The sequence below is a fragment of the Channa argus genome, unplaced genomic scaffold (assembly GCF_033026475.1).
Source record: "Channa argus isolate prfri unplaced genomic scaffold, Channa argus male v1.0 Contig013, whole genome shotgun sequence".
Lineage (NCBI taxonomy): Eukaryota > Metazoa > Chordata > Actinopteri > Anabantiformes > Channidae > Channa > Channa argus.
In genome coordinates, this window is record NW_027125232.1 from 396,254 (window position 1) to 421,500 (window position 25,247).

The window sequence follows — 25,247 nt, forward strand, 5'->3', positions numbered from 1 at the left end:
ATGGAGCTTGACCATTAAGAGCTTTGTATGTAAGGAGGAGGGTTTTGAACTCTATTCTAGATTTTATGGGAAGCCAATGAAGAGAAGCTAGTGAAGGTGAAATATGATCTCTCTTTCCTAATCCAGTCAGCACTCTTGCTGCAGCATTTTGGATTAATTGAAGGCTTTTTAGAGAGTTATTAGGACACCCCAGAAGTAGGGAATTACAGTAGTCCAACCTAGAAGTAACAAATGCATGGACAAGTTTTTCGGCATCACTTTGAGACAGGATGCTTCTAATTTTAGCAATGTTCCGTAGGTGGAAGAAGGCTGTTCTAGACATTTGTCTTTTATGTGACGTAAACGCCAAATCTTGGTCAAAGATAACTCCAAGGTTCCTCACCGTAGTACTAGAGGCCAAAGTTATGTCATCTAGAGTAACTATATTGTTAGACAGCATATTTCTCATGTTTTTAGGCCCAAAGAGGATGATTTCAGTTTTGTCTGAATTTAGAAGTAGGAAATTGTAGGACATCCAGTTCTTTATGTCTTTTAGACATGCTTCAAATTTGACTAATTGGTTAGTATCTTCTGGTTTCACAGATAAATAGAGCTGGGTATCATCTGCATATCAGTGGAAGTTTATGGAATGTTTCCTAATGATTTTGCCTAAAGGTGACATGTAGAGATTAAAAAGTATTGGTCCTAACACAGAGCCCTGTGGAACTCCATAGCTGACTTTGGTGCATAAAGAAGAGTCATCATTAACATGAACAAGTTGGAATCTGTCTGACAGATAAGATTTAAACCAATGTAATGTGGTTCCTTTAATCCCAAATCCATGTTCTAGTCTCTGTAATAAAATGTTGTGGTCAATGGTGTCAAATGCGGCACTAAGGTCTAGTAAGACGAGTACAGACACAAGTCCATTATCTGAAGCCAGGAGAAGATCATTGGAGACTTTTACCAGTGCTGTTTCTGTACTGTGATGAGCTCTAAATCCTGACTGAAAGTCTTCATACAAATTATTCCTGTAAAGGTGATCACATAATTGTTTTGCAACTACTTTTTCAAGGATTTTAGAAATAAACGGGAGATTTGATATTGGTCTATAGTTGGCTAAATCCCCTGGATCAAGACAAGGTTTTTTAAGTAATGGTTTGATTACAGCAACTTTATAGGCCTTTGGTACATAGCCAGTTTCTAAAGATAGGTTAATCAAATCTAATATGAAAGTGTCTATTAAAGGTAGAACATCTTTAAGCAATTTGGTTGGAACAGGGTCTAAAAGACATGTTGTTAGTTTTGAGGAGGCGGTAGTTGAACTTAGCTCAGTGAGATCTATGGGTGAAAAGCAGTCTAAGATGGATTGGGGCCTTATTGAGGATTCTATAGCTGTTGTACATGAAGATCTAGCCGTAATATTTGTAGGGAGGATCTGGTGAATCTTTTCCCTAATGGCTACAATTTTACTAGTAAAGAAAGTCATAAAGTCATTGCTGCTCAAAGTTAAGGGAATACTAGGCTCAACAGAACTATGGCTCTTAGTCAGCCTGGCTACAGTGCTGAACAGAAACCGGGGGTTGTTCTTGTTTTCCTCTATTAATGCGGAATAATATGCTGTTCTGGCATCACGGAGAGCTTTTTTGTATGTTTTTAAACTGTTTTTCCAGGCTAACCGGGATTCTTCTAAATTAGTGGAACACCACTTCCTCTCTAGCTTTCGTGTTGCCTGCTTTAAGCTGTGCATTTGTGAATTGTACCATGGAGGTCGGCTCCTCTGATTCACTGCCTTCTATTTCAAAGGGGCAACTGTATCTAGTATCCTACGCAGTGAGGCGGCAGAATCGTCAACTAAATAATCAATTTGCACAGGAGTAAGATGGCTACTCACCATAGTATTGACACATGGTGGTGAAAAAGATGAAGAAATAATTTCTTTAAATGTATTCACAGCATTTTCAGATAAACATCTGCTGTAGTGGAATTTTTTCCTAACTGCTGTATAGTCCGTTATTGTAAATTCAAATGTTATTAGAAAATGGTCAGACAGAAGAGAATTATGAGGAAATACTATTAAATTATCAGTTTCAATGCCATATGTAAGGACAAGGTCTAACGTGTGACTAAAACAATGAGTGGGTTTATTTACATTTTGGGAAAAACCAATTGAATCTAATAATGAATTAAACGCAGTGCTCAGACAGTTACTGTCAGCATCTACATGAATGTTAAAGTCACCCACTATAATGACTTTATCTGTACTAAGCACTAAATCAGATAGAAAATCAGAAAATTCAATCAAAAACTCTGAATAAGGGACTGGAGGACGGTACACGATAACAAATAATAGTGGTTTTTGAGTTTTCCAGTTTGGGTGTGAAAGGCTAAGAGTAAGACTCTCAAATGAGGTATAACTATGTTTAGGTCTAGGAATTATTGATAAGCTAGAGTGAAATATTGCTGCTACTCCTCCACCTCGGCCTGTGCATCTAGGAACATGATAATTAATATGACTTTGGGGGGTTGACTCATTTAAACTGACATATTCTTCCTGCTGCAACCACGTTTCAGTGAGACAAAATAAACCAATTTGATGATCATTTATCAAGTCATTTACTAACAAAGATTTAGAAGAGAGAGATCTGATGTTTAATAATCCACATTTAAAAGTTTTGGGTTTTGGTTCAGTATGAGCAGTTGTATTACCCAAAGGGTTCGAGTCCAATCTGGTGTGGTTCAAAGCAGAGTGGCGCAGCGGAAGCGTGCTGGGCCCATAACCCAGAGGTCGATGGATCGAAACCATCCTCTGCTAACTGTGTTTTGTAAGCTGACTTAGGGCCTTTACAACATTTTAGTAAAGTGAACCAGATACAGAAAGTACATATTCACCTACTGTACAATTCCAGATGCATATGAGCTTGGGAATGCAATTTATGTATATTTCACATTCTTTTCTCTGCTCTTTCAAATGCTTTCCTCCATCTTACTATACTAACTGCTTTTATTGTCATTATTGTGTTACCCAAAGGGTTCGAGTCCCATCTGGGGTGGTTGACAGCAGAGTGGCTCAGCGGAAGCTTGCTGGGCCCATAACCCAAAGGTCGATGGTTCGAAACTCTCCTCTGCTAACTGTGTTTTGTAAGCTGACTTAGGGCCTTTACAACCTTTTAGTAAAGTGAACCAGATACAGAAAGTACATATTCACCTACTGTAATATTCCAGATGCATATCAGCTTGGGAATGCAATTTTTGTATATTTCACATTCTTTTCTCTGCTCTTTCAAATGCTTTCCTCCATCTTACTATACTAACTGCTTTTATTGTCATTATTGTGTTACCCAAAGGGTTCGAGTCCAATCTGGGGTACAATGCCAGTTTCATATCAGCATGGCATTCTAGTTTCTACGTGTTTCACATCTTTTTCTTTGCACTTTTAAAAATTTCCCTTCTACTCACTATATCTACTGCATTTGGGGCCATTATTGTGTTACCCAAAGCCAACATGGCATGGCTCACATTATGCTCTGTATAGGAAGCAACTGTTTGGTGGAAGAACTGATGAGTAAAGGTGTTTGAGATGCCCCAGTGGCCTATTGGATAAGGCACTGGCCTCCTAAGCCAGGGATTGTGGGTTCAAGTCCTATCTGGGGTGGTTGACAGCAGAGTGGTACAGCGGAAGCGTGCTGGACCCATAACCCAGAGGTCGATGGATCGAAACCATCCTCTGCTAACTGTGTTTTGTAAGCTGACTTAGGGCCTTTACAACCTTTTAGTAAACTGAACCAGATACAGAAAGTAAATATTCACCTCCTGTACAATTCCAGATGCATATCAGCTTGGGAATGCAATTTTTGTATATTTCAAATTCCTTTCTCTGCTCTTTTAAATGGTTTCCTCCATCTTACTATACTAACTGCTTTTATTGTCATTATTTTGTTACCCAAAGGGTTCGAGTCCAATCTGGGGTACAATGCCAGTTTCATATCAGCATTGGAAACTAGTTTCTATGTGTTTCACATCTTTTTCTTTGCACTTTTAAAAATTTCCCTTCTACTCACTATATCTACTACATTTGGGGCCATTATTGTGTTACCCAAAGGGTTCGAGTCCAATCTGGTGTACAATGCCAGTTTCATCTCAGCATGGCAATCTAGTTTCTACGTATTTCACATCTTTTCCCTTCTACTCACTATATCTACTGCATTTGGGGCCATTACTGTGTTACCCAAAGCCAACATGGCATGTCTCACATTATGCTCTGTATAGGAAGCAACTGTTAGTTGGAAGAACTGAGGAGTAAAGGTGTTTGTGATGCCCCAGTGGCCTAATGGATAATGCACTGGCCTCCTAAGCCAGGGATTGTGGGTTCGAGTCCCATCTGGGGTGGTTGACAGCAGAGTAGCGCAGCAAAAGCGTGCTGGGCCCATAACCCAGAGGTCAATAGATTGAAACCATCCTTTGCTAACTGTGTTTTGTAAGCTGACTTAGGGCCTTTACAACCTTTAAGTAAAGTGATCCAGATACAGAAAGTACATATTCACCTACTGTAATATTCCAGATGCATATCAGCTTGGGAATGCAATTTTTGTATATTTCACATTCTTTTCTCTGCTCTTTCAAATGCTTTCCTCCATCTTACTATACTAACTGCTTTTATTGTCATTATTGTGTTACCCAAAGGGTTCGAGTCCAATCTGGCGTGGTTGAAAGCAGAGTGGCGCAGCGGAAGCGTGCTGGGCCCATAACCCAGAGGTCAATAGATTGAAACTATCCTTTGCTAACTGTGTTTTGTAAGCTGACTTAGGGCCTTTACAACCTTTAAGTAAAGTGATCCAGATACAGAAAGTACATATTCACCTACTGTAATATTCCAGATGCATATCAGCTTGGGAATGCAATTTTTGTATATTTCAAATTCTTTTCTCTGCTCTTTCAAATGCTTTCCTCCATCTTACTATACTAACTGCTTTTATTGTCATTATTGTGTTACCCAAAGGGTTCGAGTCCAATCTGGGGTACAATGCCAGTTTCATATCAGCATGGCAATCTAGTTTCTACGTGTTTCACATCTTTTTCTTTGCACTTTTAAAAATATCCCTTCCACTGTTATGCTGATGATACCCAGCTATATTTATATATGGAACCAGATGAAAATAATCAGTTAATAAAGCTTCAAGCATGCCTACAAGACATAAAGGCCTGGATGTCCCACAATTTTTTACTTTTAAACTCAGACAAAACTGAATTCATAGTATTTGGGCCCAAAAATCTCAGAGATATGATGTCCAACCATATTGTTACACTAGATGGCATAAGCCTGGCCTCCAGTACTACTGCAAGGAACCTTGGAGTTATGTTTGATCAGGATCTGTCCTTTAACTCACATATAAAACAAATCTCTAGAACAGCCTTCTTCCACCTACGGAACATTGCCAAAATTAGGAGCATCCTGTCTCAAAGTGATGCCGAAAAACTGGTCCATGCATTTGTTACCTCTAGGTTTGACTACTGTAATTCCCTACTTTCAGGATGCCCCAGTAACTCCCTAAAGAGCCTGCAATTAATCCAAAATGCTGCAGCAAGAGTGCTGACTGGAACTAGCAAGAGAGATCATATTTCACCTTCACTAGCTTCTCTCCATTGGCTTCCAATTAAATGTAGAATAGAATTTGAAACCCTGCTTCTTACATATAAAGCTCTGAATGGTCAGGCTCCATCATATTTAGAAGACCTCATAGCACCATATCATCCCAGTAGACCACTTTGCTCTCAGAATGCAGGCCTACTTGTGGTTCCCAGAATTTCCAAAAGTAGAATGGGAGGTAGAGCCTTTAGCTATCAAGCTCCTCTCTTGTGAAACCAGCTCCCAGTTCAGATTCGGGAAGCAGACAGCCTCTCTACTTTTAAGTCTAGGCTTAAAACCTTCCTTTTTAATAAAGCATATAGTTATTTATAGTTATGCTGCCATAGGCTTAGACTGCTGGGGGACCCACCCCCCAATGCACTGAGCTCCTTTCCTCCTCTTGACCATCTCTCCTCTCCTCTCATCCCGCAATTGTCACCACTGTATGTCATTAACTCTGTGTGTTCTCTCCCGTAGTTGTCTTTGTCATCCTCTGTCCCCTTCTCTCTGTCCCTTTCTGCAGGTGTCCCCCGGCTTTGAAGCTGTGTGTCTTCCAGCGTGAAGCTACTGGTCCTACCAATCTGCCCAATGTTTTGTTGTTGCTTTTTGTTGCTCTGTTCTTTTCCCTCTCCCCTTTCCACTCACCCCAACCGGTCGAGGCAAATGGCCGTCCACCCTGAGCCTGGTTCTGCTGGAGGTTTCTTCCGTTAAAGGGAGTTTTTCCTCTCCACTGTTGCCTATGGCTTGCTCCAGGGGGAATTGTTGGGTTCTCTTTATATATCTTTATAATCTTGACTTTATTCTGTAAAGTGCCCTGAGATGACTTTGTTGTGAATTGGCACTATATAAATAAAGTTGAATTGAATTGAACTCACTATATCTACTGCATATGGGGCCATTATTGTGTTACCCAAAGCCAACATGGCATGTCTCACATTATGCTCTGTATAGGAAGCAACTGTTTGGTGGAAGAACTGATGAGTAAAGGTGATTGAGATGCCCCAGTGGCCTAATGGATAAGGCACTGGCCTCCTAAGCCAGGGATTGTGGGTTCAAGTCCCATCTGGGGTGGTTGACAGCAGAGTGGCGCAGCGGAAGCGTGCTGGGCCCATAACCCAGAGGTCGATGGATCGAAACCATCCTCTGCTAACTGTGTTTTGTAAGCTGACTTAGGGCCTTTACAACCTCTTAGTAAAGTGAACCAGATACAGAAAGTACATATTCACCTACTATACAATTCCAGATGCATATCAGCTTGGGAATGCAATTATTGTATATTTCACATTCTTTTCTCTGCTCTTTCAAATGCTTTCCTCCATCTTACTATACTAACTGCTTTTATTGTCATTATTGGTCTACCCAAAGGGTTCGAGTCCAATCTGGGGTACAATGCCAGTTTCATATCAGCATGGCAATCTAGTTTCTACGTGTTTCACATCTTTTTCTTTGCACTTTTAAAAATTTCCCTTCTACTCACTATATCTACTGCATTTGGGGCCATTATTGTGTTACCCAAAGCCAACATGGCATGTCTCACATTATGCTCTGTCTAGGAAGCAACTGTTTGGTGGAAGAACTGATGAGTAAAGGTGTTTGAGAGGCCCCAGTGGCCTAATGGATAAGGCACTGGCCTCTTAAGCCAGGGATTGTCGGTTCAAGTCCCATCTGGGGTGGTTGACAGCAGAGTGGCGCAGCGGAAGCGTGCTGGGCCCATAACCCAGAGGTCGATGGATCGAAACCATCCTCTGCTAACTGCGTTTTGTAAGCTGACTTAGGGCCTTTACAACCTCTTAGTAAAGTGAACCAGATACAGAAAGTACATATTCACCTACTATACAATTCCAGATGCATATCAGCTTGGGAATGCAATTATTGTATATTTCACATTCTTTTCTCTGCTCTTTCAAATGCTTTCCTCCATCTTACTATACTAACTGCTTTTATTGTCATTATTGGTCTACCCAAAGGGTTCGAGTCCAATCTGGGGTACAATGCCAGTTTCATATCAGCATGGCAATCTAGTTTCTACGTGTTTCACATCTTTTTCTTTGCACTTTTAAAAATTTCCCTTCTACTCACTATATCTACTGCATTTGGGGCCATTATTGTGTTACCCAAAGCCAACATGGCATGTCTCACATTATGCTCTGTCTAGGAAGCAACTGTTTGGTGGAAGAACTGATGAGTAAAGGTGTTTGAGAGGCCCCAGTGGCCTAATGGATAAGGCACTAGCCTCCTAAGCCAGGGATTGTGGGTTCAAGTCCCATCTGGGGTGGTTGACAGCAGAGTGGCGCAGCGGAAGCGTGCTGGGCCCATAACCCAGAGGTCGATGGATCGAAACCATCCTCTGCTAACTGTGTTTTGTAAGCTGACTTAGGGCCTTTGCAACTTTTTAGTAAAGTGAACCAGATACAGAATGTACATATTCACCTACTGTACAATTCCAGATGCATATCAGCTTGGGAATGCAATTTTTGTATATTTCACATTCTTTTCTCTGCTCTTTCAAATGCTTTCCTCAATCTTACTATACTAACTGCTTTTATTGTCATTATTGTGTTACCCAAAGGGTTCGAGTCCAATCTGGTTTGGTTGAAAGCAGAGTGGCGCAGCAGAAGTGTGCTGGGCCCATAACCCAGAGGTCGATGGATCGAATCCATCCTCTGCTAACTGTGTTTTGTAAAGTGATTTAGAGCCTTTACAATGTCTTAGTAAAATGAACCAGATACAGACAGTACATATTCATCTACTGTACAATTCCAGATGCATATCAGCTTGGGAATGCAATTTTTGTATATTTCAAATTCCTTTCTCTGCTCTTTCAAACGCTTTCGTCCATCTTACTATACTAACTGCTTTTATTGTCATTATTGTGTTACCCAAAGGGTTCGAGTCCAATCTGGTGTACAATGCCAGTTTCATCTCAGCATGGCAATCTAGTTTCTACGTATTTCACATCTTTTCCCTTCTACTCACTATATCTACTGCATTTGGGGCCATTACTGTGTTACCCAAAGCCAACATGGAATGTCTCACATTATGCTCTATATAGGAAGCAACTGTTAGTTGGAAGAACTGAGGAGTAAAGGTGTTTGTGATGCCCCAGTGGCCTAATGGATAATGCACTGGCCTCCTAAGCCAGGGATTGTGGGTTCGAGTCCCATCTGGGGTGGTTGACAGCAGAGTGGCGCAGCAGAAGCGTGCTGGGCCCATAACCCAGAGGTCAATAGATTGAAACCATCCTTTGCTAACTGTGTTTTGTAAGCTGACTTAGGGCCTTTACAACCTTTAAGTAAAGTGATCCAGATACAGAAAGTACATATTCACCTACTGTAATATTCCAGATGCATATCAGCTTGGGAATGCCATTTTTGTATATTTCACATTCTTTTCTCTGCTCTTTCAAATGCTTTCCTCCATCTTACTATACTAACTGCTTTTATTGTCATTATTGTGTTACCCAAAGGGTTCGAGTCCAATCTGGCGCGGTTGAAAGCAGAGTGGCGCAGCGGAAGCGTGCTGGGCCCATAACCCAGAGGTCATTAGATTGAAACCATCCTTTGCTAACTGTGTTTTGTAAGCTGACTTAGGGCCTTTACAACCTTTAAGTAAAGTGATCCAGATACAGAAAGTACATATTCACCTACTGTAATATTCCAGATGCATATCAGCTTGGGAATGCAATTTTTGTATATTTCACATTCTTTTCTCTGCTCTTTCAAATGCTTTCCTCCATCTTACTATACTAACTGCTTTTATTGTCATTATTGTGTTACCCAAAGGGTTCGAGTCCAATCTGGGGTACAATGCCAGTTTCATATCAGCATGGCAATCTAGTTTCTACGTGTTTCACATCTTTTTCTTTGCACTTTTAAAAATATCCCTTCCACTGTTATGCTGATGATACCCAGCTATATTTATATATGGAACCAGATGAAAATAATCAGTTAATAAAGCTTCAAGCATGCCTACAAGACATAAAGGCCTGGATGTCCCACAATTTTTTACTTTTAAACTCAGACAAAACTGAATTCATAGTATTTGGGCCCAAAAATCTCAGAGATATGATGTCCAACCATATTGTTACACTAGATGGCATAAGCCTGGCCTCCAGTACTACTGCAAGGAACCTTGGAGTTATGTTTGATCAGGATCTGTCCTTTAACTCACATATAAAACAAATCTCTACAACAGCCTTCTTCCACCTACGGAACATTGCCAAAATTAGGAGCATCCTGTCTCAAAGTGATGCCGAAAAACTGGTCCATGCATTTGTTACCTCTAGGTTTGACTACTGTAATTCCCTACTTTCAGGATGCCCCAGTAACTCCCTAAAGAGCCTGCAATTAATCCAAAATGCTGCAGCAAGAGTGCTGACTGGAACTAGCAAGAGAGATCATATTTCACCTTCACTAGCTTCTCTCCATTGGCTTCCAATTAAATGTAGAATAGAATTTGAAACCCTGCTTCTTACATATAAAGCTCTGAATGGTCAGGCTCCATCATATTTAGAAGACCTCATAGCACCATATCATCCCAGTAGACCACTTTGCTCTCAGAATGCAGGCCTACTTGTGGTTCCCAGAATTTCCAAAAGTAGAATGGGAGGTAGAGCCTTTAGCTATCAAGCTCCTCTCTTGTGAAACCAGCTCCCAGTTCAGATTCGGGAAGCAGACAGCCTCTCTACTTTTAAGTCTAGGCTTAAAACCTTCCTTTTTAATAAAGCATATAGTTATTTATAGTTATGCTGCCATAGGCTTAGACTGCTGGGGGACCCACCCCCCAATGCACTGAGCTCCTTTCCTCCTCTTGACCATCTCTCCTCTCCTCTCATCCCGCAATTGTCACCACTGTATGTCATTAACTCTGTGTGTTCTCTCCCGTAGTTGTCTTTGTCATCCTCTGTCCCCTTCTCTCTGTCCCTTTCTGCAGGTGTCCCCCGGCTTTGAAGCTGTGTGTCTTCCAGCGTGAAGCTACTGGTCCTACCAATCTGCCCAATGTTTTGTTGTTGCTTTTTGTTGCTCTGTTCTTTTCCCTCTCCCCTTTCCACTCACCCCAACCGGTCGAGGCAAATGGCCGTCCACCCTGAGCCTGGTTCTGCTGGAGGTTTCTTCCGTTAAAGGGAGTTTTTCCTCTCCACTGTTGCCTATGGCTTGCTCCAGGGGGAATTGTTGGGTTCTCTTTATATATCTTTATAATCTTGACTTTATTCTGTAAAGTGCCCTGAGATGACTTTGTTGTGAATTGGCACTATATAAATAAAGTTGAATTGAATTGAACTCACTATATCTACTGCATATGGGGCCATTATTGTGTTACCCAAAGCCAACATGGCATGTCTCACATTATGCTCTGTATAGGAAGCAACTGTTTGGTGGAAGAACTGATGAGTAAAGGTGATTGAGATGCCCCAGTGGCCTAATGGATAAGGCACTGGCCTCCTAAGCCAGGGATTGTGGGTTCAAGTCCCATCTGGGGTGGTTGACAGCAGAGTGGCGCAGCGGAAGCGTGCTGGGCCCATAACCCAGAGGTCGATGGATCGAAACCATCCTCTGCTAACTGTGTTTTGTAAGCTGACTTAGGGCCTTTACAACCTCTTAGTAAAGTGAACCAGATACAGAAAGTACATATTCACCTACTATACAATTCCAGATGCATATCAGCTTGGGAATGCAATTATTGTATATTTCACATTCTTTTCTCTGCTCTTTCAAATGCTTTCCTCCATCTTACTATACTAACTGCTTTTATTGTCATTATTGTGCTACCCAAAGGGTTCGAGTCCAATCTGGGGTACAATGCCAGTTTCATATCAGCATGGCAATCTAGTTTCTACGTGTTTCACATCTTTTTCTTTGCACTTTTAAAAATTTCCCTTCTACTCACTATATCTACTGCATTTGGGGCCATTATTGTGTTACCCAAAGCCAACATGGCATGTCTCACATTATGCTCTGTCTAGGAAGCAACTGTTTGGTGGAAGAACTGATGAGTAAAGGTGTTTGAGAGGCCCCAGTGGCCTAATGGATAAGGCACTGGCCTCTTAAGCCAGGGATTGTCGGTTCAAGTCCCATCTGGGGTGGTTGACAGCAGAGTGGCGCAGCGGAAGCGTGCTGGGCCCATAACCCAGAGGTCGATGGATCGAATCCATCCTCTGCTAACTGTGTTTTGTAAGCTGACTTATGGCCTTTACAACCTCTTAGTAAAGTTAACCAGATACAGAAAGTACATATTCACCTACTGTACAATTCCAGATGCATATCCGCTTGGGAATGCAATTATTGTATATTTCACATTCTTTTCTCTGCTCTTTCAAATGCTTTCCTCCATCTTACTATACTAACTGCTTTTATTGTCATTATTGTGTTACCCAAAGGGTTCGAGTCCAATCTGGTTTGGTTGAAAGCAGAGTGGCGCAGCAGAAGTGTGCTGGGCCCATAACCCAGAGGTCGATGGATCGAATCCATCCTCTGCTAACTGTGTTTTGTAAGCTGACTTAGGGCCTTTACAACCTCTTAGTAAAGTGAACCAGATACAGAAAGTACATATTCACCTACTGTACAATTCCAGATGCATATCCGCTTGGGAATGCAATTATTGTATATTTCACATTCTTTTCTCTGCTCTTTCAAATGCTTTCCTCCATCTTACTATACTAACTGCTTTTATTGTCATTATTGGTCTACCCAAAGGGTTCGAGTCCAATCTGGGGTACAATGCCAGTTTCATATCAGCATGGCAATCTAGTTTCTACGTGTTTCACATCTTTTTCTTTGCACTTTTAAAAATTTCCCTTCTACTCACTATATCTACTGCATTTGGGGCCATTATTGTGTTACCCAAAGCCAACATGGCATGTCTCACATTATGCTCTGTCTAGGAAGCAACTGTTTGGTGGAAGAACTGATGAGTAAAGGTGTTTGAGAGGCCCCAGTGGCCTAATGGATAAGGCACTGGCCTCCTAAGCCAGGGATTGTGGGTTCAAGTCCCATCTGGGGTGGTTGACAGCAGAGTGGCGCAGCGGAAGCGTGCTGGGCCCATAACCCAGAGGTCGATGGATCGAAACCATCCTCTGCTAACTGTGTTTTGTAAGCTGACTTAGGGCCTTTGCAACTTTTTAGTAAAGTGAACCAGATACAGAATGTACATATTCACCTACTGTACAATTCCAGATGCATATCAGCTTGGGAATGCAATTTTTGTATATTTCACATTCTTTTCTCTGCTCTTTCAAATGCTTTCCTCAATCTTACTATACTAACTGCTTTTATTGTCATTATTGTGTTACCCAAAGGGTTCGAGTCCAATCTGGTTTGGTTGAAAGCAGAGTGGCGCAGCAGAAGTGTGCTGGGCCCATAACCCAGAGGTCGATGGATCGAATCCATCCTCTGCTAACTGTGTTTTGTAAAGTGATTTAGAGCCTTTACAATGTCTTAGTAAAATGAACCAGATACAGACAGTACATATTCATCTACTGTACAATTCCAGATGCATATCAGCTTGGGAATGCAATTTTTGTATATTTCAAATTCCTTTCTCTGCTCTTTCAAATGCTTTCGTCCATCTTACTATACTAACTGCTTTTATTGTCATTATTGTGTTACCCAAAGGGTTCGAGTCCAATCTGGTGTACAATGCCAGTTTCATCTCAGCATGGCAATCTAGTTTCTACGTATTTCACATCTTTTCCCTTCTACTCACTATATCTACTGCATTTGGGGCCATTACTGTGTTACCCAAAGCCAACATGGCATGTCTCACATTATGCTCTATATAGGAAGCAACTGTTAGTTGGAAGAACTGAGGAGTAAAGGTGTTTGTGATGCCCCAGTGGCCTAATGGATAATGCACTGGCCTCCTAAGCCAGGGATTGTGGGTTCGAGTCCCATCTGGGGTGGTTGACAGCAGAGTGGCGCAGCAGAAGCGTGCTGGGCCCATAACCCAGAGGTCAATAGATTGAAACCATCCTTTGCTAACTGTGTTTTGTAAGCTGACTTAGGGCCTTTACAACCTTTAAGTAAAGTGATCCAGATACAGAAAGTACATATTCACCTACTGTAATATTCCAGATGCATATCAGCTTGGGAATGCAATTTTTGTATATTTCACATTCTTTTCTCTGCTCTTTCAAATGCTTTCCTCCATCTTACTATACTAACTGCTTTTATTGTCATTATTGTGTTACCCAAAGGGTTCGAGTCCAATCTGGCGTGGTTGAAAGCAGAGTGGCGCAGCGGAAGCGTGCTGGGCCCATAACCCAGAGGTCGATGGATCGAAACCATCCTCTGCTAACTGTGTTTTGTAAGCTGACTTAGGGCCTTTACAACCTTTTAGTAAAGTGAACCAGATACAGAAAATACATATTCGCCTACTGTACAATTCCAGATGCATATCAGCTTGGGAATGCAATTTTTGTATATTTCACATTCTTTTCTCTGCTCTTTCAAATGCTTTCCTCCATCTTACTATACTAACTGCTTTTATTGTCATTATTGTGTTACCCAAAGGGTTCGACTCCAATCTGGTGTGGTTGAAAGCAGAGTGGCGCAGCGGAAGCGTGCTGGGCCCAAAACCCAGAGGTCGATGGATCGAAACCATCCTCTGCTAACTGTGTTTTGTAAGCTGACTTAGGGCCTTTACAACCTCTTAGTAAAGTGAACCAGATACAGAAAGTACATATTCACCTACTGTACAATTCCAGATGCATATCCGCTTGGGAATGCAATTATTGTATATTTCACATTCTTTTCTCTGCTCTTTCAAATGCTTTCCTCCATCTTACTATACTAACTGCTTTTATTGTCATTATTGTGCTACCCAAAGGGTTCGAGTCCAATCTGGGGTACAATGCCAGTTTCATATCAGCATGGCAATCTAGTTTCTACGTGTTTCACATCTTTTTCTTTGCACTTTTAAAAATTTCCCTTCTACTCACTATATCTACTGCATTTGGGGCCATTATTGTGTTACCCAAAGCCAACATGGCATGTCTCACATTATGCTCTGTCTAGGAAGCAACTGTTTGGTGGAAGAACTGATGAGTAAAGGTGTTTGAGATGCCCCAGTGGCCTAATGGATAAGGCACTGGCGTTGAGTGAGGATTTTTAACTATAAGCTTTATCAAAAAGGAAAGTTTTAAGCCTAGTCTTAAAAGTAGAGAGGGTGTCTGCTCCCCGAATTTGGATTGGAAGCTGGTTCCACAGGAGAGGAGCTTGATAGCTAAAGGCTCTGCCTCCCATTCTACTTTTGCAAACTCTGGGAACCACAAGTAGGCCAGTATTTTGGGATCGAAGTGGTCTAATTGGGCGATACAGGACTATGAGATCTATTAAATATGATGGAGCTTGACCATTAAGAGCTTTGTATGTAAGGAGGAGGGTTTTGAACTCTATTCTAGATTTTATGGGAAGCCAATGAAGAGAAGCTAGTGAAGGTGAAATATGATCTCTCTTTCCTAATCCAGTCAGCACTCTTGCTGCAGCATTTTGGATTAATTGAAGGCTTTTTAGAGAGTTATTAGGACACCCCAGAAGTAGGGAATTACAGTAGTCCAACCTAGAAGTAACAAATGCATGGACAAGTTTTTCGGCATCACTTTGAGACAGGATGCTTCTAATTTTAGCAATGTTCCGTAGGTGGAAGAAGGCTGTTCTAGACATTTGTCTTTTATGTGACGTAAACGCCAAATCTTGGTCAAAGATAACTCCTAGGTTCCTCACCGTAGTACTAGAGGCCAAAGTTATGTCATCTAGAGTAACTATATTGTTAGACAGCATATTTCTCATGTTTTTAGGCCCAAAGAGGATGATTTCAGTTTTGTCTGAATTTAGAAGTAGGAAATTGTAGGACATCCAGTTCTTTATGTCTTTTAGACATGCTTCAAATTTGACTAATTGGTTAGTATCTTCTGGTTTCACAGATAAATAGAGCTGGGTATCATCTGCATATCAGTGGAAGTTTATGGAATGTTTCCTAATGATTTTGCCTAAAGGTGACATGTAGAGATTAAAAAGTATTGGTCCTAACACAGAGCCCTGTGGAACTCCATAGCTGACTTTGGTGCATAAAGAAGAGTCATCATTAACATGAACAAGTTGGAATCTGTCTGACAGATAAGATTTAAACCAATGTAATGTGGTTCCTTTAATCCCAAATCCATGTTCTAGTCTCTGTAATAAAATGTTGTGGTCAATGGTGTCAAATGCGGCACTAAGGTCTAGTAAGACGAGTACAGACACAAGTCCATTATCTGAAGCCAGGAGAAGATCATTGGAGACTTTTACCAGTGCTGTTTCTGTACTGTGATGAGCTCTAAATCCTGACTGAAAGTCTTCATACAAATTATTCCTGTAAAGGTGATCACATAATTGTTTTGCAACTACTTTTTCAAGGATTTTAGAAATAAACGGGAGATTTGATATTGGTCTATAGTTGGCTAAATCCCCTGGATCAAGACAAGGTTTTTTAAGTAATGGTTTGATTACAGCAACTTTATAGGCCTTTGGTACATAGCCAGTTTCTAAAGATAGGTTAATCAAATCTAATATGAAAGTGTCTATTAAAGGTAGAACATCTTTAAGCAATTTGGTTGGAACAGGGTCTAAAAGACATGTTGTTAGTTTTGAGGAGGCGGTAGTTGAACTTAGCTCAGTGAGATCTATGGGTGAAAAGCAGTCTAAGATGGATTGGGGCCTTATTGAGGATTCTATAGCTGTTGTACATGAAGATCTAGCCGTAATATTTGTAGGGAGGATCTGGTGAATCTTTTCCCTAATGGCTACAATTTTACTAGTAAAGAAAGTCATAAAGTCATTGCTGCTCAAAGTTAAGGGAATACTAGGCTCAACAGAACTATGGCTCTTAGTCAGCCTGGCTACAGTGCTGAACAGAAACCGGGGGTTGTTCTTGTTTTCCTCTATTAATGCGGAATAATATGCTGTTCTGGCATCACGGAGAGCTTTTTTGTATGTTTTTAAACTGTTTTTCCAGGCTAACCGGGATTCTTCTAAATTAGTGGAACGCCACTTCCTCTCTAACTTTCGTGTTGCCTGCTTTAAGCTGTGCATTTGTGAATTGTACCATGGAGGTCGGCTCCTCTGATTCACTGCCTTCTATTTCAAAGGGGCAACTGTATCTAGTATCCTACGCAGTGAGGCGGCAGAATCGTCAACTAAATAATCAATTTGCACAGGAGTAAGATGGCTACTCACCATAGTATTGACACATGGTGGTGAAAAAGATGAAGAAATAATTTCTTTAAATGTATTCACAGCATTTTCAGATAAACAACTGCTGTAGTGGAATTTTTTCCTAACTGCTGTATAGTCCGTTATTGTAAATTCAAATGTTATTAGAAAATGGTCAGACAGAAGAGAATTATGAGGAAATACTATTAAATTATCAGTTTCAATGCCATATGTAAGGACAAGGTCTAACGTGTGACTAAAACAATGAGTGGGTTTATTTACATTTTGGGAAAAACCAATTGAATCTAATAATGAATTAAACGCAGTGCTCAGACAGTTACTGTCAGCATCTACATGAATGTTAAAGTCACCCACTATAATGACTTTATCTGTACTAAGCACTAAATCAGATAGAAAATCAGAAAATTCAATCAAAAACTCTGAATAAGGGACTGGAGGACGGTACACGATATCCAATAATAGTGGTTTTTGAGTTTTCCAGTTTGGGTGTGAAAGGCTAAGAGTAAGACTCTCAAATGAGGTATAACTATGTTTAGGTCTAGGAATTATTGATAAGCTAGAGTGAAATATTGCTGCTACTCCTCCACCTCGGCCTGTGCATCTAGGAACATGATAATTAATATGACTTTGGGGGGTTGACTCATTTAAACTGACATATTCTTCCTGCTGCAACCACGTTTCAGTGAGACAAAATAAACCAATTTGATGATCATTTATCAAGTCATTTACTAACAAAGATTTAGAAGAGAGAGATCTGATATTTAATAATCCACATTTGAAAGTTTTGGGTTTTGGTTCAGTATGAGCAGTTGTATTACCCAAAGGGTTCGAGTCCAATCTGGTTTGGTTCAAAGCAGAGTGGCGCAGCGGAAGCGTGCTGGGCCCATAACCCAGAGGTCGATGGATCGAAACCATCCTCTGCTAACTGTGTTTTGTAAGCTGACTTAGGGCCTTTACAACCTTTTAGTAAAGTGAACCAGATACAGAAAGTACATATTCACCTACTGTACAATTCCAGATGCATATGAGCTTGGGAATGCAATTTTTGTATATTTCACATTCTTTTCTCTGCTCTTTCAAATGCTTTCCTCCATCTTACTATACTAACTGCTTTTATTGTCATTATTGTGTTACCCAAAGGGTTCGAGTCCCATCTGGAGTGGTTGACAGCAGAGTGGCGCAGCGGAAGCGTGCTGGGCCCATAACCCAAAGGTCGACGGTTCGAAACTATCCTCTGCTAACTGTGTTTTGTAAGCTGACTTAGGGCTTTTACAACATTTTAGTAAAGTGAACCAGATACAGAAAGTACATATTCACCTACTGTACAATTCCAGATGCATATCAGCTTGGGAATGCAATTATTGTATATTTCACATTCTTTTCTCTGCTCTTTCAAATGCTTTCCTCCATCTTACTATACTAACTGCTTTTATTGTCATTATTGTGTTACCCAAAGGGTTCGAGTCCAATCTGGGGTACAATGCCAGTTTCATATCAGCATTGGAAACTAGTTTCTATGTGTTTCACATCTTTTTCTTTGCACTTTTAAAAATTTCCCTTCTACTCACAATATCTACTGCATTTGGGGCCATTATTGTGTTACCCAAAGCCAACATGGCATGTCTCACATTATGCTCTGTATAGGAAGCAACTGTTTGGTGGAAGAACTGATGAGTAAAGGTGTTTGAGATGCCCCAGTGGCCTAATGGATAAGGCACTGGCCTCCTAAGCCAGTGATTGTGGGTTCAAATCCCATCTGGGGTGGTTGACAGCAGAGTGGCGCAGCGGAAGCGTGCTGGGCCCATAACCCAGAGGTCGATGGATCGAAACCATCCTCTGCTACCTGTGTTTTGTAAGCTGACTTAGGGCCTTTACAACTTTTTAGTAAAGTGAACCAGATACAGAAAGTACATATTCACCTACTGTACAATTCCAGATGCATATCAGCTTGGGAATGCAATTTTTGTATATTTCACATTCTTTTCTTTGCTCTTTCAAATGCTTTCCTCCATCTTACTATACTAACTGCTTTTATTGTCATTATTGTATTACCCAAAGGGTTCGAGTGAAATCTGGTGTGGTTCAAAGCAGAGTGGCGCAGCGTAAGCGTGCTGGGCCCATAACCCAGAGGGCGATGAATCGAAACCATCCTCTGCTAACTGTGTTTTGTAAGGGTATTTAAGGCCTTTACAATGTCTTAGTAAAATGAACCAGATACAGACAGTACATATTCATCTACTGTACAATTCCAGATGCATATCAGCTTGGGAATGCAATTTTTGTATATTTCACATTCTTTTCTCTGCTCTTTCAAATGCTTTCCTCCATCTTACTATACTAACTGCTTTTATTGTCATTATTGTGTTACCCAAAGGGTTCGAGTACCATCTGGGGTGGTTGACAGCAGAGTGGCGCAGCGGAAGCGTGCTGGGCCCATAACCCAGAGGTCGATGGATCGAAACCATCCTCTGCTAACTGTGTTTTGTAAGCTGACTTAGGGCCTTTACAACCTCTTAGTAAAGTGAACCAGATACAGAAAGTACATATTCACCTACTATACAATTCCAGATGCATATCAGCTTGGGAATGCAATTATTGTATATTTCACATTCTTTTCTCTGCTCTTTCAAATGCTTTCCTCCATCTTACTATACTAACTGCTTTTATTGTCATTATTGTGCTACCCAAAGGGTTCGAGTCCAATCTGGGGTACAATGCCAGTTTCATATCAGCATGGCAATCTAGTTTCTACGTGTTTCACATCTTTTTCTTTGCACTTTTAAAAATTTCCCTTCTACTCACTATATCTACTGCATTTGGGGCCATTATTGTGTTACCCAAAGCCAACATGGCATGTCTCACATTATGCTCTGTCTAGGAAGCAACTGTTTGGTGGAAGAACTGATGAGTAAAGGTGTTTGAGATGCCCCAGTGGCCTAATGGATAAGGCACTGGCGTTGAGTGAGGATTTTTAACTATAAGCTTTATCAAAAAGGAAAGTTTTAAGCCTAGTCTTAAAAGTAGAGAGGGTGTCTGCTCCACGAATTTGGATTGGAAGCTGGTTCCACAGGAGAGGAGCTTGATAGCTAAAGGCTCTGCCTCCCATTCTACTTTTGCAAACTCTGGGAACCACAAGTAGGCCAGTATTTTGGGATCGAAGTGGTCTAATTGGGCGATACAGGACTATGAGATCTTTTAAATATGATGGAGCTTGACCATTAAGAGCTTTGTATGTAAGGAGGAGGGTTTTGAACTCTATTCTAGATTTTATGGGAAGCCAATGAAGAGAAGCTAGTGAAGGTGAAATATGATCTCTCTTTCCTAATCCAGTCAGCACTCTTGCTGCAGCATTTTGGATTAATTGAAGGCTTTTTAGAGAGTTATTAGGACACCCCAGAAGTAGGGAATTACAGTAGTCCAACCTAGAAGTAACAAATGCATGGACCAGTTTTTCGGCATCACTTTGAGACAGGATGCTTCTAATTTTAGCAATGTTCCGTAGGTGGAAGAAGGCTGTTCTAGACATTTGTCTTTTATGTGACGTAAACGCCAAATCTTGGTCAAAGATAACTCCAAGGTTCCTCACCGTAGTACTAGAGGCCAAAGTTATGTCATCTAGAGTAACTATATTGTTAGACAGCATATTTCTCATGTTTTTAGGCCCAAAGAGGATGATTTCAGTTTTGTCTGAATTTAGAAGTAGGAAATTGTAGGACATCCAGTTCTTTATGTCTTTTAGACATGCTTCAAATTTGACTAATTGGTTAGTATCTTCTGGTTTCACAGATAAATAGAGCTGGGTATCATCTGCATATCAGTGGAAGTTTATGGAATGTTTCCTAATGATTTTGCCTAAAGGTGACATGTAGAGATTAAAAAGTATTGGTCCTAACACAGAGCCCTGTGGAACTCCATAGCTGACTTTGGTGCATAAAGAAGAGTCATCATTAACATGAACAAGTTGGAATCTGTCTGACAGATAAGATTTAAACCAATGTAATGTGGTTCCTTTAATCCCAAATCCATGTTCTAGTCTCTGTAATAAAATGTTGTGGTCAATGATGTCAAATGCGGCACTAAGGTCTAGTAAGACGAGTACAGACACAAGTCCATTATCTGAAGCCAGGAGAAGATCATTGGAGACTTTTACCAGTGCTGTTTCTGTACTGTGATGAGCTCTAAATCCTGACTGAAAGTCTTCATACAAATTATTCCTGTAAAGGTGATCACATAATTGTTTTGCAACTACTTTTTCAAGGATTTTAGAAATAAACGGGAGATTTGATATTGGTCTATAGTTGGCTAAATCCCCTGGATCAAGACAAGGTTTTTTAAGTAATGGTTTGATTACAGCAACTTTATAGGCCTTTGGTACATAGCCAGTTTCTAAAGATAGGTTAATCAAATCTAATATGAAAGTGTCTATTAAAGGTAGAACATCTTTAAGCAATTTGGTTGGAACAGGGTCTAAAAGACATGTTGTTAGTTTTGAGGAGGCGGTAGTTGAACTTAGCTCAGTGAGATCTATGGGTGAAAAGCAGTCTAAGATGGATTGGGGCCTTATTGAGGATTCTATAGCTGTTGTACATGAAGATCTAGCCGTAATATTTGTAGGGAGGATCTGGTGAATCTTTTCCCTAATGGCTACAATTTTACTAGTAAAGAAAGTCATAAAGTCATTGCTGCTCAAAGTTAAGGGAATACTAGGCTCAACAGAACTATGGCTCTTAGTCAGCCTGGCTACAGTGCTGAACAGAAACCGGGGGTTGTTCTTGTTTTCCTCTATTAATGCGGAATAATATGCTGTTCTGGCATCACGGAGAGCTTTTTTGTATGTTTTTAAACTGTTTTTCCAGGCTAACCGGGATTCTTCTAAATTAGTGGAACGCCACTTCCTCTCTAACTTTCGTGTTGCCTGCTTTAAGCTGTGCATTTGTGAATTGTACCATGGAGGTCGGCTCCTCTGATTCACTGCCTTCTATTTCAAAGGGGCAACTGTATCTAGTATCCTACGCAGTGAGGCGGCAGAATCGTCAACTAAATAATCAATTTGCACAGGAGTAAGATGGCTACTCACCATAGTATTGACACATGGTGGTGAAAAAGATGAAGAAATAATTTCTTTAAATGTATTCACAGCATTTTCAGATAAACATCTGCTGTAGTGGAATTTTTTCCTAACTGCTGTATAGTCCGTTATTGTAAATTCAAATGTTATTAGAAAATGGTCAGACAGAAGAGAATTATGAGGAAATACTATTAAATTATCAGTTTCAATGCCATATGTAAGGACAAGGTCTAACGTGTGACTAAAACAATGAGTGGGTTTATTTACATTTTGGGAAAAACCAATTGAATCTAATAATGAATTAAACGCAGTGCTCAGACAGTTACTGTCAGCATCTACATGAATGTTAAAGTCACCCACTATAATGACTTTATCTGTACTAAGCACTAAATCAGATAGAAAATCAGAAAATTCAATCAAAAACTCTGAATAAGGGACTGGAGGACGGTACACGATAACCAATAATAGTGGTTTTTGAGTTTTCCAGTTTGGGTGTGAAAGGCTAAGAGTAAGACTCTCAAATGAGGTATAACTATGTTTAGGTCTAGGAATTATTGATAAGCTAGAGTGAAATATTGCTGCTACTCCTCCACCTCGGCCTGTGCATCTAGGAACATGATAATTAATATGACTTTGGGGGGTTGACTCATTTAAACTGACATATTCTTCCTGCTGCAACCATGTTTCAGTGAGACAAAATAAACCAATTTGATGATCATTTATCAAGTCATTTACTAACAAAGATTTAGAAGAGAGAGATCTGATGTTTAATAATCCACATTTAAAAGTTTTGGGTTTTGGTTCAGTATGAGCAGTTGTATTACCCAAAGGGTTCGAGTCCCATCTGGGGTGGTTGACAGCAGAGTGGCGCAGCTGAAGCGTGCTGGGCCCATAACCCAGAGGTCAATAGATTGAAACCATCCTTTGCTAACTGTGTTTTGTAAGCTGACTTAGGGCCTTTACAACCTTTAAGTAAAGTGATCCAGATACAGAAAGTACATATTCACCTACTGTAATATTCCAGATGCATATCAGCTTGGGAATGCAATTTTTGTATATTTCACATTCTTTTCTCTGCTCTTTCAAATGCTTTCCTCCATCTTACTATACTAACTGCTTTTATTGTCATTATTGTGTTACCCAAAGGGTTCGAGTCCAATCTGGCGTGGTTGAAAGCAGAGTGGCGCAGCGGAAGCGTGCTGGGCCCATAACCCAGAGGTCGATGGATCGAAACCATCCTCTGCTAACTGTGTTTTGTAAGCTGACTTAGGGCCTTTACAACCTTTTAGTAAAGTGAACCAGATACAGAAAATACATATTCGCCTACTGTACAATTCCAGATGCATATCAGCTTGGGAATGCAATTTTTGTATATTTCACATTCTTTTCTCTGCTCTTTCAAATGCTTTCCTCCATCTTACTATACTAACTGCTTTTATTGTCATTATTGTGTTACCCAAAGGGTTCGACTCCAATCTGGTGTGGTTGAAAGCAGAGTGGCGCAGCGGAAGCGTGCTGGGCCCAAAACCCAGAGGTCGATGGATCGAAACCATCCTCTGCTAACTGTGTTTTGTAAGCTGACTTAGGGCCTTTACAACCTCTTAGTAAAGTGAACCAGATACAGAAAGTACATATTCACCTACTGTACAATTCCAGATGCATATCCGCTTGGGAATGCAATTATTGTATATTTCACATTCTTTTCTCTGCTCTTTCAAATGCTTTCCTCCATCTTACTATACTAACTGCTTTTATTGTCATTATTGTGCTACCCAAAGGGTTCGAGTCCAATCTGGGGTACAATGCCAGTTTCATATCAGCATGGCAATCTAGTTTCTACGTGTTTCACATCTTTTTCTTTGCACTTTTAAAAATTTCCCTTCTACTCACTATATCTACTGCATTTGGGGCCATTATTGTGTTACCCAAAGCCAACATGGCATGTCTCACATTATGCTCTGTCTAGGAAGCAACTGTTTGGTGGAAGAACTGATGAGTAAAGGTGTTTGAGATGCCCCAGTGGCCTAATGGATAAGGCACTGGCGTTGAGTGAGGATTTTTAACTATAAGCTTTATCAAAAAGGAAAGTTTTAAGCCTAGTCTTAAAAGTAGAGAGGGTGTCTGCTCCCCGAATTTGGATTGGAAGCTGGTTCCACAGGAGAGGAGCTTGATAGCTAAAGGCTCTGCCTCCCATTCTACTTTTGCAAACTCTGGGAACCACAAGTAGGCCAGTATTTTGGGATCGAAGTGGTCTAATTGGGCGATACAGGACTATGAGATCTATTAAATATGATGGAGCTTGACCATTAAGAGCTTTGTATGTAAGGAGGAGGGTTTTGAACTCTATTCTAGATTTTATGGGAAGCCAATGAAGAGAAGCTAGTGAAGGTGAAATATGATCTCTCTTTCCTAATCCAGTCAGCACTCTTGCTGCAGCATTTTGGATTAATTGAAGGCTTTTTAGAGAGTTATTAGGACACCCCAGAAGTAGGGAATTACAGTAGTCCAACCTAGAAGTAACAAATGCATGGACAAGTTTTTCGGCATCACTTTGAGACAGGATGCTTCTAATTTTAGCAATGTTCCGTAGGTGGAAGAAGGCTGTTCTAGACATTTGTCTTTTATGTGACGTAAACGCCAAATCTTGGTCAAAGATAACTCCTAGGTTCCTCACCGTAGTACTAGAGGCCAAAGTTATGTCATCTAGAGTAACTATATTGTTAGACAGCATATTTCTCATGTTTTTAGGCCCAAAGAGGATGATTTCAGTTTTGTCTGAATTTAGAAGTAGGAAATTGTAGGACATCCAGTTCTTTATGTCTTTTAGACATGCTTCAAATTTGACTAATTGGTTAGTATCTTCTGGTTTCACAGATAAATAGAGCTGGGTATCATCTGCATATCAGTGGAAGTTTATGGAATGTTTCCTAATGATTTTGCCTAAAGGTGACATGTAGAGATTAAAAAGTATTGGTCCTAACACAGAGCCCTGTGGAACTCCATAGCTGACTTTGGTGCATAAAGAAGAGTCATCATTAACATGAACAAGTTGGAATCTGTCTGACAGATAAGATTTAAACCAATGTAATGTGGTTCCTTTAATCCCAAATCCATGTTCTAGTCTCTGTAATAAAATGTTGTGGTCAATGGTGTCAAATGCGGCACTAAGGTCTAGTAAGACGAGTACAGACACAAGTCCATTATCTGAAGCCAGGAGAAGATCATTGGAGACTTTTACCAGTGCTGTTTCTGTACTGTGATGAGCTCTAAATCCTGACTGAAAGTCTTCATACAAATTATTCCTGTAAAGGTGATCACATAATTGTTTTGCAACTACTTTTTCAAGGATTTTAGAAATAAACGGGAG

The 25,247-nt window shown here is 40.4% G+C and overlaps 6 non-coding genes across 6 annotated transcripts; all 6 read left to right on the plus strand.

The window, feature by feature from the left end:
* The first annotated feature begins 6,603 nt into the window (after positions 1–6,603).
* Positions 6,604–6,676, plus strand: trnar-ccu (transfer RNA arginine (anticodon CCU)). The gene has a single exon. It is a non-coding gene; the product is annotated as a tRNA-Arg (tRNA).
* Positions 6,677–11,012: 4,336 nt separating this feature from the next.
* trnar-ccu (transfer RNA arginine (anticodon CCU)) lies at positions 11,013–11,085 on the plus strand. Its single transcript has one exon. It is a non-coding gene; the product is annotated as a tRNA-Arg (tRNA).
* A 1,447-nt stretch (positions 11,086–12,532) lies between these two features.
* On the plus strand, positions 12,533–12,605 carry trnar-ccu (transfer RNA arginine (anticodon CCU)). The gene has a single exon. It is a non-coding gene; the product is annotated as a tRNA-Arg (tRNA).
* A 1,535-nt stretch (positions 12,606–14,140) lies between these two features.
* On the plus strand, positions 14,141–14,212 carry trnal-caa (transfer RNA leucine (anticodon CAA)). The gene has a single exon. It is a non-coding gene; the product is annotated as a tRNA-Leu (tRNA).
* Positions 14,213–18,503: 4,291 nt separating this feature from the next.
* Positions 18,504–18,576, plus strand: trnar-ccu (transfer RNA arginine (anticodon CCU)). The gene has a single exon. It is a non-coding gene; the product is annotated as a tRNA-Arg (tRNA).
* A 4,794-nt stretch (positions 18,577–23,370) lies between these two features.
* Positions 23,371–23,442, plus strand: trnal-caa (transfer RNA leucine (anticodon CAA)). Its single transcript has one exon. It is a non-coding gene; the product is annotated as a tRNA-Leu (tRNA).
* The last annotated feature ends 1,805 nt before the right edge of the window (positions 23,443–25,247 follow it).